The sequence below is a fragment of the Myotis lucifugus genome, unplaced genomic scaffold (assembly GCF_000147115.1).
Source record: "Myotis lucifugus unplaced genomic scaffold, Myoluc2.0 scaffold_212, whole genome shotgun sequence".
Taxonomy (NCBI): Eukaryota; Metazoa; Chordata; class Mammalia; order Chiroptera; family Vespertilionidae; genus Myotis; species Myotis lucifugus.
In genome coordinates this window covers 761,640-767,937 of record NW_005871260.1, presented here as the reverse complement: position 1 = coordinate 767,937, position 6,298 = coordinate 761,640, and positions in this window count along the sequence as shown.

Sequence of the window (6,298 nt, the reverse complement as noted above, 5' to 3'; positions counted from 1 at the left end):
TGGGTTCGATTCCCAGTCAGGGCACATACCCAGGTTGTGTGTTGGGGCATGTACAGGAGGCAACTGATCAATGTTTCTCTCTCACATTGATGTTTCTCTCTCTCTCCCTTCCTCTCTCTCTAAAATCAATTAAAAACAAAAACACAATGTGGCGAGAGCAAAGTTGAGAGATGGACAAACACAGTGTCCTGATGACATCACTTTAGTCCATGGAGCCAGCCACACTGAAGCTGTGTATGACCCTATCTCAGCTCGGGCTGCTATAGCAAAGTACCATGGACTGAGTAGCTTATACACAATGGAAATTTATTTCTCCCATTTCTGGAGGCTGGAAGTCTGAGACTGGAGTGCCAGCACAGTCGGGTCCTGGTAAGGATCGTCTCCTGTGTTACAAGCTTCTCACTGTATCCTCACATGAGGGAAAGACAGCGCTCAGGTCTCTTATAAGGGCACTAATCCCATTCATAAGGCCTCCACCCTCATAACCTAATTACCTCCCAAAGGCCCCACCTCCTAATACCATCACATTGGGAATTAGGATTTCAACATGTCAATTTGGGGGGGAAGAAGGGGAGACACACAAACATTTTGTCCATCGTAATCCCTGTGCACTGTAAGTCCTTTCTTTTTTTGTGAAGTTCCTTTCTTGCCTTAGCCTATTTGGGTTAGGTTGTCTGTTATTTGTTAACTAAAATATTCTCAATAATTCCAAATAAGATAATGTTATTAGAGCTTAAAGGATTTTGCCTACTAGAAAGAGACACTATTGCTAATTTCCTCACCCAATTCTCTTCCTAGGACTGGACAGAACTAAAACCATCACTACCATTTTACAAGCTACCTCATTTGCCAACATCAATGACAGGAAGTCAGGCACATCATCTCCCCTAGTTCCAATGTGCAGACAACCTCTACTGCGTTGCTCATAAAGGCACTACTTTTTTTGTCCTCCTAGATACGATCACTTAATAACCTAAGACCATATTTGAGATTACTTACAGATATTTTTTCTCGAAACCTTTTAGTAAACCTGAAAAAAACCCAATTCATAAAAATGAACTGCTATCAGTTCCACTTTCTCTCATTTTTAAAAAAAGAGCTGATGAAGGGGTCAACGCAAATGAAAAGCAGGCTGTGGGAGAAGAAAGAGAGGCCATGGGGCCTGCACCAGTTAAATACAAATCAGAAAAAGAACCCTAGGGTGGGGAAAACTGTTTGTACAGAACACAGTTTACATGGGCTTGGAATTAGTCCTTTCTCAGGACTTTCATTAAGTATTGCTCTAAGTCCTATTTGCAATTTAGATAAAATCCAAATGCATATCTAATCTACATCCCTTAACCGAACATTTACTAGTAAGGCTGTCCATCATATAACCAGTTCTTTAGGTTCACTTCTCCCTCCTTTCCCACACTAACCAACTACTTTAGCCAGACACGTGCACTCCCGTGTCATGAACGCATCCAGTGTCTCCGTTGCTGTGATTTCTTTGATCTTTCAATTTCCCCACCTAAAGAAGTCTCTTAACACCTTTCATTTTTCTACTTCCCTAGGTTCCACAGGGATCAAATCAATTCCCTCTCCTTAGCCAAAAGGGATTTTTCCGTCCTCTCAACACTTAGGACATCCATCTTCTATCTCTCATTGGACCTGCACTTATAGACTGCCTTGCACTATTAGCTGTCATTTAATGTGTATGCATTTCATTTCTCCACTAGATTGTTTACTCCTTGAGATCAAATGTGACCGTACCTTATGTTTCATAATAAACCCAGTTGTAATTTGTACAGAGTAAATGTTCAAAAATAATGGGTAGATTGCAGATTGAGGCTGAGTAAAATGCTTCCCTCGACATGTTTTTGCTCACAATTTCTCTTGAGAATGGAGTTAGTAACTGAGTGTCAGTTCTGGAAAAAGAAATGTGGATGTCTGGGAAGCAATGACACATGGATAGATTGGCAGGGATAAACAGAGAGACCATATCTGTAGAGCTGAAATGAAACACATATGATAGCAGACATGGTGCCTGTATAGAAGCTTCATTCCCAAGCCTTCCACAGGCTGTACTTACACAAACCTCACCTGCAGTAAGTGACCTCAATATATCAAATTGTTGTCTAAGTTCCTGTCCTCTTAATGATACTGAAGCATCTCCTTGCAGCTAGAAAGTGATAAATCCTGAGAGGAGAATAATTGTTCAATGTGCACATGAGAAAGTCTGAGACTAGCACAGGGAAACTAAGCCTAGAATTTCAGGCACAAGCACTGCACAGAGAATGGAAAGTGCTGGGCTTAGGACATGGCTGTGTGACTGGGGTAGTTTACTCAACACTTTAGACAGGTTTGGTTTCCTCATCTGTAAAGTGGCAGTAAGATGATTCTGACAGAGGCTGCTAGCAACCTGCTAATATACAATCCCCCTCTTCCTTACTAGTAGAAATTCTGTATTATTTGGGACAGGATATGATTGGCTAATAGTACATTTCCAATCCTTTCTTGCAGATAGGTGTGAGATCACAGTTCAGAAATCACTGAATGGGGCTTTTTGGAAATCTCTTTTAAGAGATGCCCTTCTGCATTTCAGCTTCCTTTCGTATTCCTCCCACCTGGAACATGGATGTGATGGTGGGAGCTATAGAGGCCATTTTATAACCATGAGGCAACCATGAGACTCAAAGCCATTCACTAAGTCTGATGAACAGAGAAACGAAAGAAGCCTGGGTCATTGATGGCCATGGAGCTGGACAGGGACTGACTATCTTTGGAGTTTTAATGTAATAGAGAAAAAAAAAACTTCTTTCTTGTTTTAGTTGCTATTTTTCCTGTCCTTTTAACCAGAAATTACATGCAATTCCTACTTCACAGAATTGTTACATAAATGAAATGAGACCAAATATAAAGAATCCAAAACTGTGCCACTATTCCTTCTTCATACCATTCATAAAAGATTAAAATATGGAGTAAAAATTCATCTTTGGCACATCAATTTTGATTAAAATATTGTCATTTTAGTTAGGTTTTTTTTTTGGGTACATGAGAGGTTGACAAATATTTTAAAATAGTATTGCTTCATGATATACACATATTGTAAATGATTGCATAATCTCCTCTTCTACTTGTCATCTGACCCTCTGTTCTGATCAGGTTGTGGACTCACTATTTCCCTACTTTGTACACTTATTTTTCCTGTAACTTCCCACACACAGAAAGTCTTTGCCTGACTCTGCCTACTCAGTGCCCATTTATTCTGCAAGCTCATCTGATTTCCTCAGTCTACAGTAATCACTCTCCATCAGTGCTGCTCACAGATTCTTCCATACATGAGTTCCTCTATGAATTGACTACATCAAACTGTTCGGCACTGAATAATTTCCTTCTTATCTTGTCCTGTAGTTATTTAATATGTGAACTTCGTATCCTCTTCACTAAACTGTTACTTCCTCCAGAAAAGAAACCACGTTCTGTAAGGAGTGTCCAAATGAGATCAATGTACATGAGACACATAAGGATATCATTTGTGTTACTTTATTTATTTTTCTTGTTTAAAATTTATTTTTTAAAATTTTTATTTATTGCCTAAAGTTTTACATATGTCTCCTTTTTCCCCGATTGACACCCCCACCCCGACCCCCAAGCCATTCCCATCCCGGGCAAGCCCCCACCGCCCCAGTGTCTGTGTCCATTGGTTATGCGAATGTGCATGCGTACAAGTCCTTTGGTTGCTCTCTAACCCTCCCCTCCTCTGCCATTTTTCTCTGGATCTATTCTTGTTCATCAAATTATGTTGATCATTATATCCCATAAATGAGTGAGATCATGTGGTGTTTTTCTTTCACTTCCTGGCTTATTTTACTTACATAATGCTCTCCAGTTCCATTTATGCTGTTGCAAATGGTAAAAGTTCCTTTTTTTTAGAGCAGTGTAGTATTCCATTGTGTAGATGTAACACAGTTTTTTAATCCACTCATCTGCTGATGGGCACTTAGGTTGTTTCCAAATCATAGCTATTGTAAATTGTGCTGCTATGAACATAGGGGTGCATATATCCTTTCTGATTGGTGTTTCTGGTTTCTTTGGATATAGAAGAAAGTGGGATTACTGGGTCAAATGGGAGTTCCATTTTTAAATTTTGAGGAAACTACATACTGTCTTCCACAGTGGCTGCACCAGTCTGCATTCCCACCAGCAGTGCAGGAGGGTTCCTTTTTCTCCGAATCCTCTCCACCACTTGTCATTTGCTGATTTGTTGATGACAGCCATTCTGACAGGTGTGAGATGGTACCTCATTGTTGTTTTGATTTGTATCTCTCGAATGATTAGTGACTTTGAGCATGCTTTCATGGGTCTCTTGGCTTTCTGAATGTTCTCTTTTGAAAAGTGTCTATTTAGGTCCTTTGCCCATTTTTTGATTGGATTGTTTATCTTCCTTTTGTTAAGTTGTATGAGTTCTCTGTAAATTTTGGAGATTAAACCCTTATCAGAAATATCATTGGCAAATATGTTCTCCCATGCAGTGGACTTTCTTGTTGTTTTGTTGATGGTTTCTTTTGCTGTGCAGAAGCTTTTTGTTTTTTGTTTTTTAGTCTCATTTGTTTATTTTCTCCTTAGTCTCCATTGCCCTAGGAGCTGTGTCGGTAAAGATATTGCTACGACATGTCTGCTACCATGGTATTTTGCTGCCTATGGAGTCTTGTAGGATTTTTATGGTTTCCCATCTAAAATTTAAGTCCTTTACCATTTTGAGTTTGTTTTTGCGTATGGTGTAAGCTGGTGATCTAGTTTCATTTTTTTGCATGTATCTGACCAAATTTCCCAGCACCATTTATTGAAGAGACTGTCTTGATTCCATTGTATGCTCTTGCCTCCTTTGTCAAATATTAGTTGAGCATAATGGCTTGGGTTGATTTCTGGGTTCTCTGTTCTGTTCCATTGGTCTATATGTCTGTTCTTGTGCCAGTACCAGGCAGTTTTGAGAATCGTGGCTTGGTAATATAGCTTGGTATCTGGTATTGTGATCCCTTCAACTTTGTTCTTCTTTCTCAGGATTGCTGTGGCTAAAATTTATTTTTATTGATTTCAGAGAGGGAGAGAGAGAAACGTCAATGATGAGAGAGAATGATTGATTGGCTGCCTCCTGTACACCCACTACTGGGGATCGAGCCCACAACCCAGGCATGTGTCCCGACAGGGAATTGAATGGTAACTTTCTGGTTCATAGGCCAATGCTCAACCACTGAGCTACACCAGCTGGACCATTTTTGTTGCTTTAGATTCAGCACAACTTAGGGTTGCTTCTCTCATCTCCAAATCTCTAATAGTGTCTAGCACAGCACTTGGCACAGAGAAGTTGATTAATAAATACATGTTTAATGAAATTGAAAATGCTGCCTTTTTTTAGGTCATGATGCCAAAATGAAAAACATCCAAATGATATTCAATCAAGAGTTTTTATCTGGAAATTCAAAGTGCTGGCCCAATGAGCTTGATGTACTGGGACAAACAAGTACATTGAAAGAACACATAGCTAGCCAGAAACAAAATGGAAAAATACCAGGCTGGTCAAGAACATTTCCAAGTTCTCTGTTTCCTTCACTGACCAAAGAATGTATTCAATCCATTAAAGAAGTACTTCAGTTGAGTGCCAGTGAGTTTCTTTCCACCTGGGGGAGGCAAAGGCTGAGCTTGCCATCACAGTAGAACCTACACATGCATATTTTAAACTTTTTCCTAGAATGTTTATTTTTCCTGTCAGAACAATGATCATTTCCACCATTCGCTTGTTTGGAGGGGTATATTTATGTTAATTCTCAGTTTTTCATTTCCTTTACAGCTTTGAAACAAAAATTACTTTTATTAAAATATAAATGAAAGTAAAAACAAAATACGGTGGCAGAATTTAAAATCCAAATTCATTTTTAAAAAGTGAAAAGGTATGAAATTTATTTCCACATCTGAGAATTAAAGCAAATTGCCAGAAAACTAAAATGTAACTGGCAATAGCATTTTTCACATAAATAGAACAAGCAATCTTAAAATTCATACAGAACAACAAAAGACCTCAAATAACCAAAGAAATCTTAAGAAAAAAAGCTAGAGACATCATATTTTCTGATTTAAAAGTATATTATGAGTCTATAGCAATAAAAACAGCTTGGTACTAACATAAAAACAGACACATAGCCCTGGCCAGTTGCTCAATGGTTAGAGCATCAGCCCACAGACCAAAGGGTCACAGGTTCCATTCCCAGTCAAGGGCACATACCTTGGTTGCGGGTTTAATCCCTGGCCTCGTTGGAGC